Below are 27,124 nucleotides of genomic sequence, written 5' to 3' on the forward strand. Positions count from 1 at the left end.
CCAAAGTACAAGTCTAACCTCGATGCCACCAGAATTCCCTGCCTTTGTAAGAGTCTGCTGTTGTCCCAGGGCAGTTAACTTTGTGAAGTGGGGTGCTGTTCTTGCAAGGGGAGACTGGTCAACATTGACCCGCCTTATCTTTGTGATGTTCAGACTCCTCTCTGTCAAGAACCCTACTATTCCAAGGAACCCAGAACTCGTGCCATCAGTCATGTTACTAACATCTGAATCACAGGCCTCAGCAGCCAATAATATTTCTCCCTTTTAGGAGTGCTTGACGTCATAGGTACGTGAAGGGACTTTGCTGAGTTCACCCAGCAAATCACTCTTAGACCTGAATGAGAACGAGAGGAAACAGTCTCCGATGCAAAGACAACGTGAATGCATTCAGTAGGCAGGAATATAATAGGAGCTGGAGCTTCATGTAAACAGTTCTGCCAAACAAACTTAATTTGCTGTTTTAACTGCTGGTGCATTGAAATTAGATGAATAAGTATCACGCCAATAGTGTAGGATCATCATAGCTGGTTTTCTGTCTCTCTTCTACAAAAGTAGAGACAGAAGCTCCTGACATAACACTCTGTTCTTTGCAGGGTTGTTTTTATGTCATAACTGTTAAAGTAAAGTAATATGTTAGCCTGAATTTGGTGTCTTGTTTTATCAAGGTAAATGTGAATATGCATGAGTTTAAAGTTAAGTCCTGCAGTATTTAAATTCTCTTTACTGTTTTTCTATTTCTGTTCCTTTTCTTTTGTGTGTATGTGTGTCGATGTGTGTGTGTGTTCTGGGGAAGGATTGATAACAGTATCAAACTTTCAGAATATACTTTTTAAAAATATGAGGACATAATCATGTTTGGTATTAGTTGGGGGTATCTATTGATACCGAGTATCGGTATATTATTTTCTTTTTTTTCAGTATAGTACTTAGGGCATGTAAACTGAGGTTAGAAAACAGATCTCTAAAATTCAGTCCTGCAGAGAAAAAAAAAAAAAAAAAAGAAGTTGCTCTCTCATATAAGGTTCAGGCTGGGATTTCAGGTCTAAGGAAGCCCCAACTTCGTGCTGTGATTCACAAATCAAGGTTGACGGCTGTTTTGGCATCTTTAATGTGTGGGTCAGCCAAGCTGAATGGGGAAAGAGCATGGAGAAGTGCACTTGGATAGTGTGTATGGGTCACATCTGGACGTGGCACACATCACTTTTGTTAAAATGCCCAGGGAGGTGCTTCTCCCTCTGCCTGTGTTTCTGCCTCTCTCTCTCTCTCTCTCTGAATAAATAAATTAAAAAATCTTAAAAAAAAAAAATGCCCAGGGAGAGAGCTCAGTCACATGCCACACCTATTTGCAAGAGAGGTTGGGAGATGTTCTGCACCCAAGTGAGGAGAGAAGGTATTTTGGTGGACAGCTAGAGGTCTTTATCTTAAATGGTAACACATTTTTATTTTGATTTTTTAAAAAAAGATTTTATTTATTTGAGAGAGAGTGAGCAAGAGAGCACAAGCACGGGGAGCAGCAGAGGGAGAGGGAGAAGCAGACTCTCCACTGAGCAGGGAGCTGGATGCCAGGACTCGATCTCAGGACCCTGAGATCATGACCTGAGCCGAAGGCAGATGCTAAGCCAACTGAGTCACCCAGGTGCTCCTATTTTTTTTTTTTTAAGATTTTATTTATTTATTCAGGAGAGACACACACAGAGAGGTAGAGACACAGGCAGAGGGAGAAGCAGGCTCCACGCAGGGAGCCCGACGTGGGACTCGATCCCGAGTCTCCAGGATCACACCCCGGGCTGCAGGCGGTGCCAAACCGCTGCGCCACCGGGGCTGCCCATCCTATTTTTTTTAATAGGCCAATGGGAGAGTGGTTCCAGCAACAAAAAAGAACACCCCTCCTTGTTTACTATAGATTCTGTGCACTAAATATTTATTTATTTTAATTTATTTATGATAGTCACACAGAGAGAGAGAGAGAGAGGCAAAGACACAGGCAGAGGGAGAAGCAGGCCCCATGCACCGGGAGTCCGGCGTGGGACTCGATCCCGGGTCTCCAGGATCCCGCCCTGGGCCAAAGGCGGGCGCTAAACCGCTGCACCACCCAGGGATCCCTCTGTGCACTAAATAATCAAACTCCTGAAACATCAAGCCCACAACTCAGAATCAGTTGGCTTGACTTATATCTCTCCCGTTAGTAGTTTTCCAGTGACTTATATCAGCCAAGTGATATTTTTCATTCTCATTCCCGGCGAGACCAGTTTTGCAATTACGAATCCACGATTCTCAAACACGATTCTAAACCTTAGCAGGTTACAATAAAAAGAGTTACCTTCAGATCACAATCACCTGCAGGGCCCTCTCACTCCTCTGAGTTTCTGACTTAGTAGGTCTGGAGTGGGCCTCATCATTTGCATCCCTCACAAGCTTCAGGTGATACTGATTCGGTGTTGGGTCTTTTTTTTTTTTTTTTTTAAAGAGAAAGCTCTTCTTTTTTTTTAAATTTTTTTTTTATTTATGATAGTCACACACACACAGAGAGAGAGAGGCAGAGACACAGGCAGAGGGAGAAGCAGGCTCCATGCACCGGGAGCCCGACGTGGGATTCGATCCCGGGTCTCCAGGATCGCGCCCTGGGCCAAAGACAGGCGCCAATCCGCTGAGCCACCCAGGGATCCCCGGTGTGGGGTCTTAAAAAACCCCTGCCCTAGGCTGTGGGCCGTGTGAGCCTTTCTCTGCTTGGTAGTCCCCAGCCTTCTCGGGGATCCCTGGGTGGCAAAGCGGTTAAGCGCCTGCCTTTGGTCCAGGGTGTGATCCTGGGGTCCTGGGATCGAGTCCAGCATCGGGCTCCCTGCATGGGGCCTGCTTCTCCCTCTCCCTCTGCCTGTGTCTCTGCCTCTCTGTGTCTCTCATGAATAAATAAAATCTTAAAAAAAAAAAAAATACCCCAGCCTTCTCTGACCACCACTCCCCAACCAACGATTTGGAGATATCTGCCTTTCTCTCCCCCTGCCTCCCTTCTGTCAGGCGAAGCCGAAGTACTGTTTGAACTGGTTGAGTGTTTTCAGTAAAATGTTTCAACTTAAAATTGTGCTCTCTGACCAAATTAATTGGAGAGGTCCCAGTGATTTGACTTACTGCAGGTCTGAAAGGTGATGCCTACGCTTTATCCGTTAACCCAGACCTCTTAATTTTTTTGTTTTTTTGTTTTGTTTAGGCTTGGTTTTTGTTGGTTTTCCTTGTCCCACTGTTCCATTTCTGGTGTTGCTTGTTCTCCAGCTCTGGTAGGATATTTTAACAGTCTAATGAAAGGGTTAGAAATATTGTGTTTTCTCCGGAAGCGAAGTTGTGTTTTTTTGTATTAAATTCATACTTGGTCTGGACTTTTAAGACCTGTTTTAAAGTGAGTAACCGAATCATGTTTGGGTTAAGTAAAAGAACGAATGTATGCAACTATATATTTTTGGGCAATTGGACATCTTGGTTTTTCTTCATTATTTGAAATAATATGTTTGATGGCTGTGGGTTGCCCATATAAACCCCACGTTATCAGACACTAGGTTTGCGGATATTTTGTGGCTCCTTGCATAGTTATCTCAGAAAAAAACAAGTCTCTGAACCACAATCCTGTCTTTTGACCCAATCTGTCTGCTGTGTTCTCTTGGTGACTCACAGTAAAGCACAACAGGTGCTAATATGCCTAGGGCGGGAAAGGGGGGAACATATTTGAGACAACAGTTTCAAGTCTTCCAGGTAATTAACTCAGCATGCTTTAGCTGGATTGGTACCAAGTGTGTGTTGGCCCGTGCTGAGAAAAATACTTTGTCCCTTTCATCAGTGGATCTCAAAATGCTTCACAAACATTAATTAATGGTTATCACCCATCCCATCATCCCCACTTCCAGAGGAGGAAACTGAGCAATAGGAGCCAGCTAAGTCCCTTGGCTATAGCTTTGAGGCTGGGTGCAGTGAAGTGTAGAGCACAAGACTCATTTTGGTTGCCTGACCTTGGGGTCATGCTTCTTCCTGTTGCTGGAACAACTGGCCACATCTTAAGCTTGGACAATGAAGGCTAGATCTCCCGTCAACTTCATCAATTCAAAACCCAACAACAACAAAGTAGAAATTTTAGGAAATTAGACTATATGGCTATATTATAAATACAGTGTGTGTGTGTGTGTGTGTGTGTGTGTGTGTGTAAGTACATGCATATACTTTTGAATATGTTGAGATAGAATTATTTCTTGTGGAGGGGCACCTGGATGGCTCAATTAAGTATCTGCCTTTGGCTCAGGTGTGATCCCAGGATTCTGGGATCGAGCCCCAAGTTGGGCTCCTGGCTCAGCGGGAGTCTGCTTCTCCCTTTCCCTCTGCTACTCCTTCCACTCGCATGCACTTGCTCTCTCTTATTCTCTTTCAAATAAATAAATAAAATATTTTTTTAAAGAATAATTTCTTGTTGAGACAGCATTCTATAAGAGTTAATTTATTGGACTTTGCTCTGCAGAATGTGACAGACCAATGAATGGCCCAAAGTAGGAAGGAGGAGTTGCTTCTCGCTTTGTCTCCAGTGATGAGTTAGCTGGGAGCAGAGGCTGACCCCAATCCTCAGGGAGGGGCTACACCCCAACTCAACTTTCCACAGGATAAGTGGCTTTACTTCCCTACATGCGAGGGACTAAAGCCAAACCTAGCTTCACCATCAGCTGGCATTCCCTAATAGCTCTCTGTATGCAGGTGCCTGCTCCAGGCTGCTTGTCCCTACCTACAAGTCTGTTCTCCCACTTGTCTTATAGAAAGAGCAACAGGTGGTAGACACGAGTGCTTGCTGACTCTTCTGCTTGGAGTTTGGGCCTGTACTATTTGCCACTGGTAGTACTTTGCCAAGCCCTCTGTACAACAGGCCCATTTTAGGCAGTGGAGTCTGGCTACTTGGTCTGGTCCTCAGTTCTGGCATCTATCTGTGACACTAGTGGGGATGTTTTTGTGCACTTTGGTTGAGGACTTCCTGAAGATGACCAAGGAATTAAGGGGGTCCAAACTCCTCATCATACATTTTTACAGGGTGTCAACATAAGCATAGAATACATTTAATTAATAATCACATATACATAGAAAACACACCTCTTGAGTGGTAGCTATTGATTAACTTCTGATCCTCCTATGTTCTTCAGAAACCTCTAGCTAAGGTGGTAAGGGACAGACATGCTGCTTTCCTGTAGCCCATACCTCCTTACTTTTTGTTTTATTTTTTAGATTTTATTTATTCTTGAGAGACACACAGAGGCAGGGACACAAGCAGAGGGAGAAGCAGTCTCCCTGCAGGGAGCTTGATGCGGGCTCCTGAGTCAAATGCAGATGCTCAACAGCTGAGTCACCCAGGTGCCCCCCTCCTTTCTGTCTGAAATTTGGGGTTCCCCTTCTGTGGTTTAGATCACTGTTGATCCATGCCATTCCAGGAGATAATGTAGGATTTTTATTACTGCTTCCCTATTAGTTTGGTTCTTATCAATTATCTTAGAATTACCTAGATATGCTGGTTAGAAAAAAAAAATTCTAGTTTCTTGGCCCTACCCTGAGAGATGGAGATTTAGTGGGTCAGAGTTGAGGCCCAAAAGGCTGCATTTTTAAACAAACCTGCCTAAAATAATTTATTTAAAAGCATTTGGTCCATGGACCCTACTTGGAAAAAAATGAGTTGCTATAGTTTTTATGTTTGAAAATACCCCAAGTTTATTTTGAGTGTAGTTTTTGCTAAGGCTGTAGTTCATAAAATGCTGGTTGCTTACTTAATTCACCCTCAAAATAGCTTTTGCTGCTTACCTGGTCTGAAAACTTTTCATCTTCTCTGAATGTTCTGTCCTGCCTTAGAGATCTTTTTCCTTCTGTGTTTTCTGTGGTACACAGGATGGAAAGAATAGGTGTTCTATAGAAACCATAACCTGTAGATAGGCAGTTCTTTTTTAAATTAGAGCCCTATTAGGCTTGGTCATGTATAACACCATTAAGCGCCCTTGGGTGTTCATTACTGAGTTTTTACTGTTTAAATAAATAGAATGGTATGGTTTTAGGTGACCCAGTTCTTAGGAAATTTGTTACCTATCAACCAAAAGAGTCTTCAGTGTATATACATCATATTACATAGAACTGAAAATAAAAGGACAGTCTAAGCAAGTTTGATTCCTGATGGAATTTGAATTACCTAATTCTCACTCCCTGTTAATACCAACCATTAGCCCCATGTAGTGACGACATGGTAACCAGTGCTCACACCTGGACACTTGCCAGCTCTTAAGGGTCTATTAGCCCGCTGCCATTTTACATAGTTAAAGAGTGAGCAAGAAGATTGGGGGTTTGACCATAGTAAGCAGGATTGATGGCTTTTCTTTTCTTTTTTTTTTTTTTTTTTAATGATAGTCACAGAGAGAGAGAGAGAGAGAGAGAGGCAGAGAGAGAAGCAGGCTCCATGCACCGGGAGCCCGATGTGGGATTCGACCCCGGGTCTCCAGGATCGCGCCCTGGGCCAAAGGCAGGTGCCAAACCGCTGCGCCACCCAGGGATCCCGATTGATGGCTTTTCAACAGCATTGGTCTGCTGCCATGACAAGTACTATAGGGTAGGTGGCTTAAGCAACAGATACTGATTCCTTAGAGTTGAGGAAGCTCGGAAGTCAAAAATGAAGATTGTGACAGAATCAGATGCTAGTGATGACCCTCTTCCTGGCAGGGCTCTTACATGGCAGAGAGAGACGCAGCTCACAGGCTTGGAAAGGCACACATGTCTTACCACTACCCCTATGACTTAATTATCTCTTGAGGGCCTAGCTAGGTATCTCCTAATACCATTGCAATGGGTGTGTTGATACCAAATAAACTTTTTTTTTTTTTTTTCAATTTTAAAGAGAAAGGGGAAGAGTTGTACAACAGCCCCAGTTAGGACAGCTGCCCAGGATACATAATCTTGACAAAGAAGAGAGAGCCGCAGGACAGGTGAAGGGTTCTACAGGATTTTTTTTTTCTTTTTTCTTTTTCTTTTCTTCTTCTTCTTCTTTTTTTTTTTTTTTTTACACGAAGAGCTTAAATCATCACAAAGGACATTCCAGAAAGTTAGACTATGTTTTGAGTACGTGCAAGGCAATAGGATTTTTTTTTTTTTAATTCTTATTTATTTATGATAGTCACAGAGAGAGAGAGAGAGAGAGGCAGAGACATAGGCAGAGGGAGAAGCAGGCTCCATGCACCGGGAGCCCGACGTGGGATTCGATCCCGGGTCTCCAGGATCGCGCCCTGGGCCAAAGGCAGGCGCCAAACCGCTGTGCCACCCAGGGATCCTGGCAATAGGACTTTAATCTTACTGGAACCAGGGAAGTTTGTCTTGTGTTCAGAAGCCTCCTTTTTGGTTATTTTCTTTAACAAAGCAGATGTAGGATGTGTGCTCAGGGCAGAAATAGAGCAGTACTTTGAGGTTTTGCTGAGTTATTTAGGCCTTGGTAAATGTTAAAGTTTACCTTCTCCGGGAGCCCAGGATCAGGGCTCACAAACATTAAAAGGTGAAAATTTCCTTTATAAGTATTTGTGAGAGAGGGTGAAGTACAATTGAGTCATGGCCACAGCTAATTCTCTGCCTTACTAGAGAGATTGGGAAAACTGGCCTACAGGCCAAGCTGGCCCACTACCTGTTGTAAATAAAGTTTTATCGAAACACAGCCCATCCTCATTTGTGGACATAACCTCTAGAACAGAAGCAGAGCAGTAAAAATGAAGACTACAGGTCCACAAAGCAGGAAATAAATACCATGGGGTCTTTGACAGAAGGGTTTGTCTTCACTGGCCCCCAACTATAAGATGGGCCATTTCTGTGGACATAGGCCACAGAAAACAGCAAAAGCATAAATTTGTCCCTGTAGGCATTAGATTGCCTGTGAGCCTTTCCGGAGGATTAGGATCATTCATTGGCGGAGAGTTGTCCTGTATCCCCTTGGCTGTAAATACAAGGGAGCAATATTTTTTAAAAAATATTTTACTCATTCATTCTTGAGAGACACAGAGAGAGCGAGAGGCAGAGACACAGGCAGAGGGAGAAGCAGGCTCCAGGCAGGGAGCCCGATGCTGGACCCGATCCGGGGTCTCTAGGATCAGGCCCTGGGCTGAAGGTGGCGCTAAACCACTGAGCCACCCAGGGATCCCAGGGGAGCAATATTTAAAGTGCACTTAGAGGTGGCTCAAAGACCTTAGCCCTGTAAATGCTTGGAAGCCAAGAAGTCCTACACCATGATGTTCCAAACCGTATACTGAAAAATGGATAGAAAGTCATTGAGCTACTACTAAGTTATTTAGAAAGTAAGAAACTTGGGATATAAAGGGACAAGGGAAAGTTAATTCAATGGAGCATTTCAGAGACCTAATATATTCCATCTCTAAAAAATATATAGGAGTGATGTTGTGTAGAGCATGGACTCGGGAATGCTGGCTTAAATCATTCCTTTGACTATTACCCCCCTGCCCCCCACCCCTACAACATTGTACTAAATAATTCTAAGTAATCATGATTTGTCTTGCATCAGGGTCAGGAAATGATATCTCTCTAGTTGTAACTCTGCTCACCTAGTTGAAACACAAATTTGTGGCTTCAAAGTCTATATTCCCATCATTCCAGTGATTGGAACTATTCATTCTAATTGTTTTAAACACTGTTGTTAAAAAACAGCCTCCAAAGACTGCCTCCAGAGGTTGCTCAATTATTTAAGAAGTTGATGCAGAGAAGCATTACATCCTGAAAAAGACACGCCATTAATTAACATGTCTTCCGGCTTATCACTGTCCCTCTTTGCATTTCATCCCATTGTCAAGTATGTTGAGTTTGTTAATAAGCAAGGGAGAAGATGCCCCATGTAGAAAATGCTGCCTTTGTGGTCTTGTTAAAAATAAAATTGAAAGAAAGGCAGTGATCTACTGGTATGCAAGAAGCTCAGTTACCCATTTCCCCTTCCCTGCTGCAGTAGAGCTGGTGGTAAGACGGGTCTAGGGAGTAGAAGCTTTTATCTCCTGGGTGGTGGTGTTGACTTTGTTGGGAGCTTTCTGTGGCAATTCACCAGTAAGATGAATTCATGATAAATAGGTTTGGGCAAGGTTCTTTTGACTGTGTGAGATTTTTCGTTTGTTTTGATGGCTGTGGGGACTTGTATTATTGATAGCTTACCTTTTTTTCCTAGACACAAATCACTTACTATGTTTAGAACTGCAATTGTACTGCCCAGACTGATCAATCTGAAACCACTGATTCATTCAGTGGCTCTGGGATAAACTCGTTACCCTTCTGCTTTGAGCCAACAGTTTGCCATTCGGGTTTGATAGATTCTGGAGACATTTATGAGATGTAAAATTAATACCTTCTCTGATAATTGAATACATTCAGAAAATGTTACATGGGCATTTAAACTGCTTTCTCCAAGCTCCTTCGGATGGCAGTCTGGAAGCCTAACCACCTGGAGCCATAAACAAGCAGGTGTGGAATAGGCAGCCTGAATCCTCTGGCTCGGGACAGGCAGCATTAAATTAACTTGGGAAATGCAACAGAGAAATTCAGTCTTTCCCTGGGACCTGAATTGCGTCCACCGTGTTCCTACAAAGGAGTTGTGCTCCTGAAAGCAGAGCTCTAATTTGTATTGACTTTCTGTGATATGTCTGTGGGTGATGGCCAGCAGCTGTCCATGTGGATCGAGACAGCAGTGACCAAAGGCAGTGGCTGTTCTTTTGTCCACCCCCATGCCCCTCTGTTTGAGGAAATCCTAGAGTCTTAATCAGGAATAGCATGTGCCTGAAGGAGTCTGATGTTTTTCTCGTTAAAATTCACACCTGTGCAGACAGCCCAGTAGCTCTGCTCTAGGAAATCAGCTCACTGGGTATGGCTCACCGCCATTTCTCCTTCAGCTCTCACACCTTGAGTCTTTCCAGTGGTGTGTTGGAGCTAGCTTATCCTGACTCCCAAGAACCTTTATTGAGCACATGTGTTCTCAACATGGTGCCCATTCATTTCTGATGACTTGAAACCGGTCAGCAGGGGTGGAGATGTTTACAAATGATGGCTCTTCCCCCAAAAAGGACTAGCTGATAAATACTTGCACCACTGGATCTTTTGTGACTCATCTGATCTCCCCGGAGTTAATGGTGACATGAAAGAACTTCATTATCTGTGCGAATCAATCTCAATTATTCTTCGTGTTGAGACTTGATAGCTTTGGTTCCTTCAACAGTTAATCCACATGTGAATGTATACTACATGCTAGGCACTGTGCCTAGCTGGAACCAGAATCCAATAACTTCAGAATCCAATAACGTCTTAGCCCTTGGGAAAAAATAGAGATGAAATTAACAAAACTTGCCATTTTCACTGTCTCTACACAATGTAGTGTTTTAAAAGTTAAACAAAATGTTGTGCAAGTAACTGTTATTTCAGCCCCAAAAGATCTCCACTTTCCTTTTCCCCTAGCCCTTGGGAAGCGTTAATTCTGTCGATCGGATTTTTCTGTTTTACTGAACGTTTCATATAAATGGAATCCCATAGTACAGGCTACATTTGTGTTTGTCGTCTTTCACTGAGCATAATTTTGTCAGAGTTGTCCATGTTGTGGCCTGCAGCAGTATTTAATTCCTTTTTATGCTTGTGTAATATTTCACTGAATATTAATAACTCATGAATTATGTACATGGGCTGATTCCAATATTTGGCTATTAGAAATAATGCTATTAACATTCATGTTGACTTCTGTATGAAAATAAAGTTAATATTTCTGGGTGTATACATGGGAGTAGAATGGCTGGGTATTAGGGTAGGGTAATTTTATGTTGTTATTTTGGAGAATGCAAACTATTTTCTACTGTGTAGTTTGTATATATTTCCACTCAAAACAGGTTAAGGTTATAATTTTAGTATATTCTTACCAACATGTTTTATTTTTCAATTATTTATTACATTAATATATTTTTTTAGAGAGAGGAAGAGAGAAAGAAGGAGAGAAGGGATGGGAGAGGTAGAAGGAGAGAGAGAATCTTAAGCAGATTCCATACCCAGGGCAGAGCCAGATGTGGAGCTCAATCCCATGACCCTGAGATCATGACCTGAGACAAAATCAAGAGTTGGACACCTAACCAACCGAGCCACCCAGGTGTCCCTTTCCAACTTAGAAAAATCACAGCCATCCTAGTGGGTATGAAGCAGTATTCCATTGTGGTTTTAATTTTTTAATCTTCCTAATGCATAATTGTGATTTTTTAAATGTGCCTATTGGCTATTTGTAGATCTTCTTTGGAGAAATGTCTATTCAAATTCTTTGCCCACTTTTAGAGGGATTTTTGCCTATTTTTTGTAAGAGGTTTTAAAAATACCTTTCATCCATGGTATAGGTTGTTTTTCTTCTCAATACTGTCTTTGATACAAAAAGTAAAATTTTCCTGTCTCATTGATATATTTTATTCATCTATTGTTTTGGCTGGGGGTCCTGTTATCAAAACCATTGCCTCACTGAAGTTTGAAGATCAACATTGATGTTTCCTTTTAAGACTGTCCAGTTTTAGCTGGTAAATTATTTTATCTAGATGAGTTATTTTTGCATGTGGTATAGGTGAGGGGCCCATTGTGATTCTTTAGCATGTGACTTTCAAATTGTCTCAGCACCATTAGGTGAAAAGACTATTCTCAGAATCCCTTGAATTTCTGTATGAATTTTTTTGATGAACTGGTCCATTTTGGCAAAGAAAGCAATAAGGATGTTGAGAGTGTTTGTATTTCAGTCTCCATGGATTTGGGGAGTCATTCAATCTGTGAACAGCTAATGAAAAATGAACAAACCTTTTTGCATTTTCTATAAGAAAGTTTTATTTGAGCCAGGTTAGGACAGCTCTCAGGATTCACTATCTTCTCAAAGAAGAGCATGGTCCTGGAATTGAATATTTAGTACAGGGTTATAGATGGTTTTCACTCCACGAATTAAAGATCCTTATGATGGAAGACATTCTGGAAAGTTAGAGACTTTATATCTCTGAAAGTTAGAGACTTTCAGCATGTGCAACGTTGTAGGCTTTGATGGTATGGGAACTTAGGGAGATTATTACTCTTTATGTTAGAAATACTTCTTTTAGGTTATTTGCTAATGAAGCAGATGTACAGTGTGTGCTCTGGGCAGAAATAGAGCCCATGCTTTGAAGTTTGGCCAAGTCATTCTGACCTTGGTAAAAAAGTGAAAAAGTGCAGCTTCCCTGAGACTACCATGTTTGAAGTTGCAGTTTTCTTTATCAGAACACAGGAGGTCTTTCAATTCGTGGTGGTCTTTTGTTTTTTGTTTTTGTTTTTGCTTCAACTTCTTTCAGTAGTTGAAGTTTTTGGTGTACCAGTTTTAGACTTCATTTGTTAAATTTATTCCCAAGCATTTCATTTTTCATGCTAATTTGAATGAAATTATTTGCTTAATAGCAGGTTTAGATTGTTTACTGCTCATGTATAAGAAATTCATCTTTGTGTCTTGAAATTTGATTGTGCCACTGTGCTGAACTTCTTGACTAGATTTAGGGTGCGTATGTGTTCTTTAGGGTTTTACAAGTAGAACATAGTGACATTTGTAAATGGGAGTAGTTTAACTACTTCCTTTCTGATCTGGATTCTTATTTATTCTTTATTACCCTAATTCCACTTAAATATTGACTAGAATTGGAAAGAGCTAACTTCCTTTCTTCCTGATCTTAGGGTGTAAATTTCAAATTTTTACCACAAATAGGATGCTAGCTGGGAATTATTCACGGATGTACTTTATTGGGTTGAAGTTGCTTTTTATACCTTTTGGTGTTTGTATCATGAAATGGTATTTGATTTTAATAAAATTATTATTTTTTTGCATCCCTTAAGATTATCACATAGCTTTTTTCCTTTTATTAATATGATTTATTATACTATGTCTTTTTTTCTTTTTAATCTTTGACCCTGCCTTGCATTTCTGGGCTAAACTCTATTTGATGATTATGTAAAATCATTTTATGGCTGCTGGATTTGTTTCATTAACATTTTGGTGTTGTTTTTAAAATTTTTATTTTTAATTAATTATCTTAAAAGATTTTATTTATTCATGAGAGACACAGAGAGTGAGAGGCAGAGACATAGGCAGAGGGAGAAGCAGGCCCCATGCAGGAAGCCCAATGTGAGACTCGATCCCAGGACTCTAGGATCATGCCCTAGCCAAAGGCAGATGCTCAGCCGCTGAGCTACCCAGGCATCCCGGTGGTTGTTGTTTTCTAAATTAATGTTTATAAGTTATAAGACATCATAGCAAAAGATAGATTATCTGGTTCTGTTATCAGGGTATTATTGGCCACTTAAATGGAGTTATAAAATATTTTTTTAATTCTGAAAAGTTTGAGAAGTATTTTTATTTTTCTTCAGATGTGATGTAGAATTTACTAAGAAAACCATCTGGTTCTGGTTTTTCATTTCTGATCAAAATCTATTCACTGACTTAGATTGTATTCAGATTTTCTATTTCTGAGTCACCATTAGTTGGTGTTTATTTCTGGAAGGTCAGTAGTAATGGTCCCACTTGAGTCCCCAATTTTCATAATTTGAGGCCTTTTTCCCCCATTCTTGTGTATGTGTATGTATGTAATTAAAAGTTTGTCAATTGAAAAATATCTTTGTACACAACTAACTTTTGTGGTTTATTGTTGTTTAATTTGGTTTTCCATTTTACTTAAATCTGTCTAAGCTTTATTTCATTCTTTCATTCTTGGAATTCATTCTAGTTTCTTGAGGTGGTTGGTTAGGTTACTGATTCAAAATGACAGAGGGTTGGATATTTTCCTTCCCTTGCAAGGTAACAAGTTACTCTTCCAGTTTCACAGATGCTAGTTGAAGTCCTAGGACTCCTGTGTTGGAGACAAAGGATAATGTATTATGCAGAGGAGTAGCATCAACGGGAATATCACCTTGTTTTGGTACAAGTTGCGTACTGCCATTCCTACAGGGGATCATGAACAAGGGGACACCAACCTTACAACAAAGGGTTGTAAGCATGCCTGCCCTTTGCTCTGGAGGGAAATTCAGTTTTTTTTTTTTTTAATCTTCTATTACAAACATTATATTTTAAAAAGATTTTATTTATTTATTCATGAGAGACACAGATAGAGAGAGAGAGAGAGAGAGGCAGAGGGAGAAGCAGGCTTCATGCAGGGAAGAATGTGGGACTCTACCCCGGGACTCCAGGATCATGCCCTGAGCTGAAGCCAGATGCTCAACTGCTGAGCCTCCAAGGTGTCCCCTATTACAAACATTTTAAAGTAGAGATTCTGGACCAAAGTAGTGTTAGTGCCTTATGTGTACGAAATGGAGAAATGAGAGCAACCCATAAGGTACACAGAAACTATGATATGTGTGGTATTAAAGGGGATGACAAGAAATTTTGATCTTGTGTAAAGGGACATTATTGTAGAGCTGAGAGGAAGAATGGCATGTTTTTGTTTTGAAAGAATCACTTGGGCTTCTGTGTAGAGGTAAGACTGAGGAAGCACGGAATGATAAATAAATACAACATTTTTAATACATAGTTATGAGAGAGAGAGAGAGCGCGCAAGCACAAGTGCAAAGTGCACACTGGGGGAGGAGTAGACTCAGCATATGTGTGGTGTCCCGATATGGGGCTTGATCCCACGACCTGAGCCGAAACCAAGAGTCGGATGCTTTAACCAAATGAGCCACCAGGGGACCCAAGGACAATAATTAAGAGGACATTGTTATGTCCAGGGAGAGATGATGGGGATGCATTTAGTGGCGGAGGAAGGCAGGAATAATGGTCAGGTTGACAATTTTTATGACAGAATCCACTGCATTTTCTGGTGGGTTGGAAAAAGTGTGGGAGAAAAATAGATAAAACTTGCATACTTGGGTTTGAACAACTGAATGATATTTCTAATACTTAGCTTTAACAAGTAAATGAAGGATGGTCCTATTTAGTAGGATGGATAGCACTGGAGGAAAAACAGGCTTGGGGCTTATGATCACTTGTTCTGGATTTGCTGTTGTTGTTTTTTTGGTTTTGGTTTTTTTACTTATTTAGGTATTTGCTGCACCCAGGTAATCACTGCATCCAGTATGGGGCTTCTAATTTATATACTAAGGGATCCAGCCTGGTAATCATGTTACCATCTTAGGTATTTTATAAACCGAGAACTCTCCCCCAAGTATGGCAGCCATCCTTATCCTCACCTTTATTGATCCAGCTCTTAGGTCAAGGAGGCTCCTGGTTTCTGTCCCATTTACTGAATCCTCTTCCTTCTGACCTCCAAATGGGAAAAGGCCACTCAGGTGCACAATTCTTACTTCACTGACCTTTATGCTGGGGTCCAATGTCCTCTTAAGGAGTCCCAGGACCTTCAATAACAAATATACTATTTGTGCTTCCAAATTTTTTGCCTTTACTTTTGACCTCTCCCAAACCACAGCCTTCTATAACCAAAATCGGTTCTTTGTATCTCCTATGGTATTAAGTGGACATCTAAAACCTAACAGATGAAAAATGTATAAATTAGAAACAATCGAATGGCTGACCTGCTTTTGATGAAATTTGAGCAGGAATTTGGAAGGATTGGGAACTTTTCATTGAGGGGACTGGGAGTAAGTGGAGAGTAGCTGATGAAAGAACATGGTATGGTGTCTGGAGGACTCTTCAGATTTTATGTTACTTGAATTGGAAGGGAGTAAATCTGTCTGTTTCCCCAAGCTCCCAGTAATGTGTATGACACAGAAATGCTTGTACTCTCTGGGGTGTGTGCGCATGAGAATTAAAAGAGTAGTTAACATATGAGAGTGGAGAGTGAGAAGTAGCCCCAAGTTTGGAGAGGAATGTGATGTGTGGATTAATGGAGCACCAGATATGGGAAGCCAGGAGGGACATGGGAAGGGCAATTACTGGGACTGCACAGCCCAACTCCCCTGGACTCAGATGGTTGAGCTGGCAGGTAGTTGACACTTGTGTGGCCTAATAGCTTCCTGATTGTTCCATCATATAAACTGCTCTGGCTGAGGACCTCTTGCTACCTGATGTTGAGTATTAGTGCTGATTTTAATGACTGAGACTCTCTTGCAGACCTGGGTGCTGCTAGAGCCACATCATCGTACTGCCAACCTTGATCTGCTCTTGTCCTTTCCTTCTGAAGCAGGCCACATGAGGGGATGTGTATTTCATGCTTCTAACCAAATCCAGATGAACAAGGATGTGGCCTTCTCAGAAGCAGGAAAGGATGTATCTTTACATTTACAGCTGCCAGACTTTTGAAACACAAGCTCAATTTTTCCACACTCCTGGATTCTTGTTGTTTTTGTAGATGTGTCATCTCTTTCTTGTGTCATCACTTAGCCAAATTAACTTCATATTTAAAAAAAAAACTGTTCTGCATAAAAATAAAGATTGCAAAAATCTCTTCTACCTTTTAGATAATGGCTAAAGGGTTTTATTTTTTGATAGCATCTGAATGTTGGTTTCCATATTAGAAGACTAGATAGTGACCATAAAAATAAACTAAAAGTGTTCAAGTATGAAGAAAAAACTAGACAAAAATTATGTCCCAAACTGCCCAAAAATTAATCGTAAAATAATGGGTGAGTGCTATTGTTCTGATTTTTACCAAACTTGACTTGTCTAACTCTCTGACTTCTCCCTCCTTTGATTCTTAAATGGAACACATAAAGTCAAGTGCTAAAAATGAGATACACTGAAGCACTGAAAGAAAAACTTGAGAGTCTATACGTAACATGACTACAAATCGGAGCTTCAGCACTTGATGTATTTGTGAACTTTGCAAGTTGTTGGATGTGTATGCCTTGGTTTCCTAACATTTAAGAGGTGGCTAATAATAGTCTCCAATCATATAGAGCTGTTGGGGAAATTAAAATACCTAATATACACAAAGTGCTCAGAATGTCTAGTAAATTGCTCAGTTTCCAGCTTTCATTGTTCTTCAAATAGACTTATTTAAACGAGAAACGATAACATTGTTTTGCTGTGTTGTTCTTGTGGATAGAAGAAGCTGGAACTGGGCGAAAGATGAATTCAAAGGACAGACCAAGAAAGAGATGAAGTTAAAGGCCTATCTTGTCTTCACTAATTGAAAGAAGACTGTCCCATTTGATATGTTTTCTCTCTTGTTCCTCATCTATATGGCTCTGCCATTTCAATACCTTTGAAAAAGAACATGTTTTTTGATACTTGGAGGATTACTATTGGCCATGCCACTTAGAGAAATGGTGACTTTGAGCAATGCATTTAATTTTGGGGGTTCTGATTTCTTACATGTGACCTGGGAATAGTAACTTAGTAAGAATCAAATGTACCATGGAAATGCACCATGAAAACTTTACCAATAGCCATCCTTGGTCGGAAGCTTTTTGAGATTCTACTGTTAGTGAATGAGGCTGGGATTTGATGTTAGAGTCCATCTGGTCCTTGTGAAGTGACTTACCCACACAAGTTCTACTGTTTCTAGGGAAATTACTTCAATTAATCCCTGAATTATAGACCCCTCCCTTAGCATAGCAGACAACAGCTGTTCAAGACCCCAGAATGGGAGACAGCAGTCTTGATTTGTGAAAACGAGGACAAATTTTTGTTCAGCTGTAATCACTGGGGAGTTTAGGGGTGGGTAGAAATTCTTCCAGAGGAGAATAATTTCCTTTTCTTGACTTAAAACAGAAAGCAGAAACAGATTAACAACTCCTACCCATGCCATGACAAAAGAAATCCAGTTTGGTCATGGTACTTGTCTCCTGGTTACTCATCCGTGGGGCCCTGGCACTCAGTCTCTGAATCACCAACAGATGAGAATATATTGGCCCTTTTGGAGCAGTTAGGCTCTATCTTGTCAGATGCCTTTTGGGGACACTTTAATCCTTGTATTAATAACATAGTGCCCTGGAAATGGTTCTTAAGAAGTCATCTGAATATATTATTACAAAAGCTGCATGCTGTAGCAATCCCAACTCACCTGACTAAAAACTTTTCTGATTTAGATAAAAATTGTTTCAGGATACTGGGGCACCTGGGTGGCTCAGTCAGTTAAGCCATTGGTTCTTGATTTTTTTTTTTTTTTTTTTTGCTCAGGTCATGATCTCAGGGTGGTGAGATGGTGCCCTGCATCAGGCTCTGTGCTTAGCCAAGGAGTCTGCTTGACATTCTGTCTCTGCCTTTGCCCCTCCCCTTCATGTTCTCTCTCTCTCTCTCAAATAAAGTAAATCTTAAAAAAAACTATTTCAGCGTACAGAAAATAGTATGATGCCTTGAAACACTCCTTCCCCCACCTCTATTCCCTGAACTTGAAGAAAGCCCTAAGCTTGCATTAGAGGCCTGTCTCCTGCAGGATTTTATTGGGAAAATCCTAGCTATTATAAAGATTCTTGTTTAATAGCTAAAACCAGAAGCCTTTTCCCCTCTTTTTTTTTTTTTTTTTTTTTGGCTTCTCTATTTCCTCACAGAAATGACCAAACTGCTTTACATTCAATTCTAACAACAACAACAAAAAAATTTGCCCTTGGCCAGATCCTTGGTTTTCTGTGATGTGTTTGTGTAATGTTTTCCATTAACAGGTTCAAGCATTTTGGCTCTTTCAGCGTTTAAAGGGAGATTAATGGAAGTTTAATTCAATAAACCACATAGGATTAAAACCAATATCCAAAGTGAAGTGCTGTGGGATATTTTAGCAAGGGTCTTGGCATTCCTTCTTTTTCCCACGCCCCAAATTGGCTTCCCCATGGACAAATGATGTGTAGATTTCTTGGTATCCAAGATGGCCTATTTGATCCATCTTTGTTTCTGTGGAGGTCTGTGCCTGGTTGAAGGGCTTTGGAAAAGCATTAAGACCTATTCTTGCCACACACACAGATAGAACTTGTGATAAAAGCATTACCTCTCCCAGCTGAAAGAACTATTTTTTCTCTACTTAGAGGAAGAGTAAGGAAATGGTTAGTGGAGTTTGGGTAGAATGAAGTCCTGGTATGCGGGGGGAGTGGTTAAGAAGTCAAAATGAAATGAATCCCAGGACAGGAAATGAAATGTAGATAAAAGGAAGTTCAAAGAAATTGGAGGAAAAAAGTCAGAAAGCAGGAAGAAGGAATGAACAGAATAAGTGCAAGAATGAATGAATTAGAAGAAACAGAATTATTAAATATGTGCAATACTACTAGAAAACAATGACAAGAAGTATTTCCAGTGGCTAGCTCCTCTAACCAAGAATGAGAAAACCCCCAAATACAGAATGAGGAGAGAAAAATGTGAAATACCCACAGTTGGGGCAGATGTCAAAAATGGAAACAAGAATAGGCTAATTTACTTGAACTTGGATGAAAAACTCCTTTACTAGGAAAATAGGAATCGACAAAATCAAGAACAGTTGAACCTGATGAGGCTAAGAATGATGAAAAAGATGAGCCGATTAAAACCCCTGAAAAGACTTGGGCACATGTGATTTCAGAGAGAAATTCTGGTAAATCTTAAACAACAAATCTTAATTCTACTGTTGGGGTTTTATTTTATCTGGTTTCTTCCCCTCCCCTCCCCACCTTAATCCACCAACTCAGCCTTTACCTTGATAAAATGAACAACCCACTTACACACAAAATCAATAATCAGGTTTAAGACTAATCTGTAAGGCAAGTCTAAATAGAAAATTTTCATCTAGAATTGAAGGGGGAAAAAATGTTAACCTTAATCAGGTAGAGTGTATTACACCTTTGGTGGTTACATGTGTAAAAACTGCACAGAGAACCTTCGAGCCTGTATTGGTTTATGGACGGAACAGATGCAAGCTTGAATGTGGCTTTAAGCCTTGCTGACCAAGAAAATACACTGGAATTTGAAGCAAACAAGCCTTGGTGTAGGCAATTAGGATTGACATTCTTGAGAAAACGAGTTCAAGTAGGAACCTCAATGTTCCTAGGAAGACAAATAGAGGTCAGAGTTAGAAAGGTGAGAGGCCATGAGTGCAGATCTCTGGACAAAGCAGGGATGGAAACAAGGTTAACCAGGATTGGTTGAGTAACAAACAAGTGAGGATTCAAACTTGTTAAACTGGATGGGCTTCTTGGGAAGTGAAGAAAGTAGATAATCCAGTTGCCACTGTGAGGAGGGAGTCCAGTTCAGGCTCAAGTCCAGACTGCCCCAGCTGGTGGGGCAAGTTCACAAAGTCCAGAGTTGGTTTTGATAGCGCCATGTACACATGGCTCCTCCCAATGGCTGCCCTCTCCTATTTTAAAAGGTACTCTTCACTAGGCTTGCTTGCTCCATTTGAAGTCTTTGTGTAACCTAACAATATCCATAGACTCAAACTAAGTCATTATCTGTTACTTATCAGTTTTATTTCCTAAGTTTTGTTAAAGTAACAGAATAAGGAGGCCTTTAGGCTGGGTGGCTCTAATGTCTTGGTACCCTAATGGAAGCAAACCACAACCTAAACCAGAGTGTTCATACCAGCTGGAGAAAAGTCAACTTAGAAACAACCCATCACAGCCAACTGGACTTTTCCAGAAAGAGCAACTGTTTAACCTATAGGCAGGCAGTCAGATACATTAAAGTACTTTGATTCCTCCTCTACCTATTAAAAATCTCTCTCCTACTCTTGTCCATGGAGTACTTCCAACCACTTGAGGTGTAATGCTGCCCGCCCCCACCACCATAAATGGATAAAGTTGAAGATTGTAACTATTGGTGTATCTATCTTGAACAGTTGATGACCTCTTCTTCTATGGTGGAGGAAAGATGGCCGAAAGCTTCTTGAGGTCTATATTTTCTAAGATAAGCAATGCCAGGTGCAGGAGACCTCTCTGAGCATTTGTGCAGCAATTCTAGGAAAGCACATTGGTCTTTGTGTTGAAGTTCACCTCTGTCTATTTGGACCCATTTAATTGTTTTCTAGGGTTGGCCTCTGTGTCCTTGAATATTGCCAATGATTGAGTGTGCTATTAACATAGCATGGAATGGAGGACAGGTAGCCCCTGAAGGAAAGGGATGGGGGTGAGTGACTATGATGCATTTATTACCTGAAGTTCATTCTAGGAATAGAAGTCTGATTCAACGTTATAAAATGATTATTATGATTTTGTCATACTTAATGCTCAGATGAGAACAAATAGACAAGTTCTTCGGATGTTAGAAATATATTTAACATAATTGAATATCCATTCTCAAAGCTTTTTTAATTGAAATGTTAATTGAAGAATTCATCACTAAAAAAAGGCATCTCGGACAACTATGTAGCATGGAGGTTAGTGATGAAACACTTAAGACTTTTCCAATAGTCAGTAGCCTGACTGAAATATGAGCCAAAATATGTTATTGACACGATGACTTAGTTTAGGGAGTGCTTGCTAACATATACTATAATGAGAAAAGAGATAATATGTGTAGGAAGGAAAAAATGATTGCATATGCATTATTTAACTGAGAAAAGGATCACATTTGTTGCATCCTGTAACATGGCCCTTGGCCTATTTCACTCAAGTCTTAGCCATCCTAAAGCTTTCATACCAGCCAGGGATTCTATGTGTGTGGTTTGCAGAGGTAGCTGGAGGTAGCTCAGGACACTTTGAAGACGGGCACTCTACATAGTAATACTAAGGTCTGGTTTGTAATTTGCACTACTGGTATAAAAATGATGGTGTATAAACATGGTGTCATGCTAGCATAAACACACTACTATGTACTATGTACTGAAAAGTATAGGGAAAAGCTAATTTCACTTAGGATGTTCCGATAAAACATCTAGGTATAAATTTTACTACATCTAGATACACAAGTAGGCATATTTAAAGAGCTGTGATAAAATAAAGTGCACACGAACACTTATACTGTACATGAAGGATGATGGGTATTTTTTGTTTTGTGGGTTTTTTTTTTTTTTGAGTTGTGAGCTGAACTAGCTGCTGCTTTTTTCATCAAATGCCATTTTCATTGAATATGACTAACTGTGGTAATTGAGACTTAGGTTTTTGGCAGGAATTATATCAACATTGAATGAAATAAGCCTATCACTTCAAGAAAAACATCTGACAGTATTTGTTGCCAGTGTAAAACTTAAGCTTTCAAATCAAAATTAGACTTTTTTTTGAAAACCAAAATCTTTGATGATCAGCTTGTTTCCAAATACTCTATTCTAGGAGGTTGGTGGTACTACTAACAAATGTGACTTTATTGATAATGTATAATGTGGTATGTCAACACTTAGGTTTGCTTTGGAACTTAGGGATCTAATATTTTCCAAACAACCAGTGCATGACTTAGAGTATCTGTCTGGCATCTATAGAGTTGGTTTCAAAGTGCGAGATAGGCCAAAGGATTTTTGTGTCTAAAGAGCATGAGAAATTAAACTCTAATTTGGAAACTTGAAACTATAGAAAGTATTGTAAGCAAATTATCAGTAGGGCTTTACAGGGTTATCAAAAAATAAACACACTTGCTTAAAGGCTATGAAGTCAGATCCTTGGAAACATTCCATCTCCAATTGGAATTTCTTTTATAGGCCTCTATTGTCTTTTAAGATTTTATTTATTTGAGATAGAGGGAAAGTGAGCATGAGTTAGGGGGAGGGGCAGAGAGAGGGAGAGAGAAAATCTCAAGCGGACTGTGTGCTGAGCATGGAGCCCAATGTGGTCTGTGACCCTCCAACCCCTAGATCATGCCTGAGCTGAAGGCAGATGCTTAATCCACTGTTCCACCCAGGTGCCCTGCCTTTATTGTCTTGATGTAGTTCCACCAAAACAATTTGACAAAACAAATTGAACACAGAAAGAAATAGAATACAAAAAAGATAATCTCTAAGGCAGGCATCAGAGAAGCTTTAAAAAAATGTAAACAGTAAAGCAGGGTCTCTTCTCACCATTTTCATTTGGAATACTTATTTCTTCTAAAATATTTGTGATAACATGTGCTAAGACTGTTAGCCAAAATACATGAACAAAATTTGGACAATTAGTTAGAATTTCAAATATACAAAATGGTGAACTGCTAGCATAGGCTAATCCTTCAGTTAGAAATGTTCCCTGCCAGGACACTTGGGTGGCTCAGTGGTTGAGCATCTGTTTTCAGCTCAGGTTGTGATCCTGGGATCCTGGGATTGAGTTCCACATCAGGCTTCCTGCAGGGAGCCTGCTTCTCCCTCTGCTAAGGCCTTTGCCTGTCTCTCTGTGGCTGTCATGAATAAATAAATAAAATCTTTAAAAAAAATTTTTCCCCTGCCAACTATGTCTCTTCCAGATCTGATTCCATATTTTAGGCTGACAAAAGTTGCCAGTCTCCCAGATAGGTTATGCTGCTCTCAAAGAGCCCCTAAGGCCCTGAGTTTACCTTGCATTTTAGTCTGACTGTGATCCCCGCCCCCACTTGCTGCCTTCTTGTTGACCTTAGGAGAAGTTTTCTGGGGCTTCCTAAGTATTGTAAAGGGCATTTGCATCTAGTATAAAAATTTGGATCAGAGGACAATGATTCACTTGTAAGTTAAAATTTGCAGCCTTCTAGAGAATATGGGTTCAGTTTGGAAGTTTAACTGAAGTATCAAATTGCAGTGATAGGGATTCTGTTACTTGGTGCATCTACCTCAACCTCCCCTTATTCTGTCACTGATCACAAAGCTCTCTTCCTGCTTCCCTCCATCCTCAGCAGTATTGCAACTGGTGTGGTAGGATAATGTGGGTACAAAAAAAGAGTCCTACTCATTGCTATGGAGTCAGGCCAATACACAAAACATCATGCATTAAAAATGAGAGCTTTTCACCTTCTCTGTGAAAGTAAAGGTCACTTAGCAACCTGAAACTGGTGCTAGTGATCTATGGATGGAAGAGTGGAATTGGTAAGTTGAGTTCTGATGATGAGATTGACTGTGGATTACAGAGGCTCTTAGAAGGATTTTGTGCCATCATTTTTCTTACAAAGCTTCTTGCATTGTGGAGCAGAGGGCTCTCTCACCCCCCGAGCTGCCTTGATAAATTATCTTGGGTAGACCTCTTCTGAGGGTGGGTGAACACAGCCCCTCTAGGAATAAAAGTCTCACTTAAAAGTAGAATGAAAACAGACCAAGAACAAAGGCATCATTAACTTCAGGTTGAAGAAATAATTCATAAAGCTGAGGTCAGTCACTTCTCACGGGTAAACTATTTCCTTTCTCTATATTTTGGTCACCTTGGTATACATGAGTATGTAGGAACCAACCAGAATCATTTTTTTATGCTCTTAGATTTTCAACACCATTAGTCCTGTGAGCTCAAATGCTGCACACTTCAAAGTGTACCCATAGCTACATCATTATTCCTTCAAACCAACCTTGCCCAGTAAGTAGCCCACAGATTGCACCCCCCTTCCTTGCCCCACACCACCCTGGGTAGTGAGCAGTAGTTACAGATGCCACATATAAATTTTGGTCCACTTGGCAAGGTGCCACCTCCTGTGGCTGTAGAAAGAAATGTGAAAAACTCAAACAGTCTAGAAAATACATCAAACACTCAAGAAGGTTTTTTTTTTTTTTTTTGATTTGTATAGGAACAAATCACAACATAAAAATTAAATTTATGTGACTGGAATGCAGTGAAAGAGTAGTGCATGGGACAGATGGAAGCTCTATAGAATTTCTCATTCAAATCATTTTTATGAAAGCTTACCATTGTCTATTCTGGTCACTTTAGAATATTTGAATGTTTAGAGTAAGTCCATTAAATTATTGGTCTGTCTTCCTCTCAAAAAAATGAGCAGGATATAAAATCAATATGCAAACCTCTAGTGTTTGTTTCTATACACCAACAATGAATTATCAGAGAAATCAAGGAAACAATCCCATTTTATAATTGCATCTGAAAGAATAAAATACCTATAGAAAAACTTTAGAGTACAGATCTTTTACTTCCTTAAGTAAGAGCTACAGATGAAAGAAAGTTAACACAGCAATAAATGGACAGATATCCTATAGTCTTGGATTGGAAGAGTGGTAAAATGTCTGTATAACCTAGAGCAATTCACACCTTTGAGGCAATCCCTATTAAACTCCACTAGCATTTTTCACTCAAATAGAGCACTCCTAAAACATCTGTGGAACCATAAAAGACCTTGAACAGTCAACAAAATACTGGGAGAAAACCAACTTGGAGGCATCGCAGTCTCTGATCTCAAACTCTATTACAAAGCTAAAATGATAAAGATGTTAAGGCATTTGCATGAAAATAGAAACCGATCAATGACACAAAATGGAGAGTTCAGAAATAACACTCCTACATGATCCATTTATGATAAAAGAAGCAAGAATATGCAATGGTGAATAATGGTCTCTTGAGTAAATGATGGTGGAAAAACTGGACCGCTCTCTTACAGCCTAGCCAAAAATCAACTCAGAATGGATTTTAAAAACTTGAATGTAAGACTTGAAACCATGAAACTCCTAGAAGAAACTTTGGAGGTAAGCTTCTTGAGATACGTCCTGGCAATGACTTTTTTTTTTTTTTTTTAAATGACACCAAAAGAAATGAGTCTATATCAAGCTAATCTTTGAAAACTAGAAAGAGAACTATCACATGATCCAGCAATATAGGTAAACACATATTTTTCCTGTTTCCCTTTCAAGTTTATTTCAAAAACTTGATAAGCCTTGCAACGCCAGTTTCTAAACTTGACCTTCCATTTTGGGGAAGCTCATCATTTTTTTAAAAGGATTTTATATATTTATTCATGAGAGACACAGAAGCAGAGACACAGGCAGAGGGAGTAGCAGGCTCCCTGCAGGGAGCCTGATGTGAGACTTGATCCCAGGACCCTGGCTGGGATCATGCCCTAAGCCAAAGGCAGATGCTCAACCACTGAACCACCCAGGCATCCCTCAGGGAAGCTCATTTTAACCAAGGTTATAGTATACTCAAGATTTCTTCGAACTTGTCTTAGTTTTGAAGAGTATTTAAAAAGCAAGCATTCCTTTATCTGCAGGTTCAGTGTCCAGCATGATTGCTTGGAATTACTGTCATTAAGTGGAATATTACACCTGGGTGATCTGAACTCTTTAGCTTTGAAGGCTTTAAAAACTTTTTTCATAAGTCCAGATACTTGGCACAAGGGACAGTGAGGCACAGGTCTTGGGTCTGTAATTTTCCAATGGCCAGATTTGGAGATTGCATTGTGGAAATCCTGAGCAGCCCAGATTACGCTTGATGTATAGGCAACACACAGAAGAACCCAGAATGTTTGTTACCCAAACTTGTCATCACACTATACATAGAGGGGTAAACCAAGGCTTCTAGGTTGACCTTTTTGAGGATAAAACAAGAGCTCACACATGTTGATCCTCTTTATCTCTCTGCCAGAATTTAGATGGGATCTTCTCTTTTTATGTATCTTGAAAGAAGAACACAAAGACAAGTTAAATACCTACTTTTCATTAATTGAATCTAGGTCAAATTATGAATATATAGTTTGAAGTCTTAAACTACTTAGAAGATATGGAGATGTCTGACTCTGTGTCAGAACTCCCTTGCTGCTGAATGCGTGGGAAGTTGAACACAGCTCTTGAGAAATTTAGGTGTTAAAAGGAATTTAACCAAGCACAAATAAAAATAGAAGTCGTGTGAGCATGTTTCTGTGGCACTTGTGAGTATTCAGAGTTGAATAAAGGAGTTTTTAGGTGTGGAAAGCACAGTAAGAACAAAGAAATCAGACCAACCCAAGAGATAGAGGGTCATGAGTGCAATGGCTTTGCTGGGCAGGAAATGAAAGGAACACCATTGGACAGTTTGGGTTTTGCACTGGAAGCATTAATAGCAAAATATATGTTGAAAGAATGAATTTAGGATTCTAATAAAGGAAGAGACCACTCCCCTCTGGCTGGCATGCTGTCCTTCAAAACTATGTGCTTGATATTTTTTAAATGCTGTTTGTGCTTGATTTATTTCTGGCTAAAGGCACTCTCAGAACTCCTCTTTGTTGGAAATTTCTCACCCACCCTTCTTTTCTCCTTTGCATAGTTGTAGTCAACCCAGGAAAAGGTATTCCCAGGTGTGCCTGACAGCTCTTTGAGGTCTTCAGTGTCCTCTGGTGTCTCAGGGCTTTGGTCCACTAATACATGCAGAAAGGAAAATGTAGAGGGGA

Source organism: Canis lupus, chromosome 11 (assembly GCF_003254725.2).
Source record: "Canis lupus dingo isolate Sandy chromosome 11, ASM325472v2, whole genome shotgun sequence".
Taxonomy (NCBI): Eukaryota; Metazoa; Chordata; class Mammalia; order Carnivora; family Canidae; genus Canis; species Canis lupus.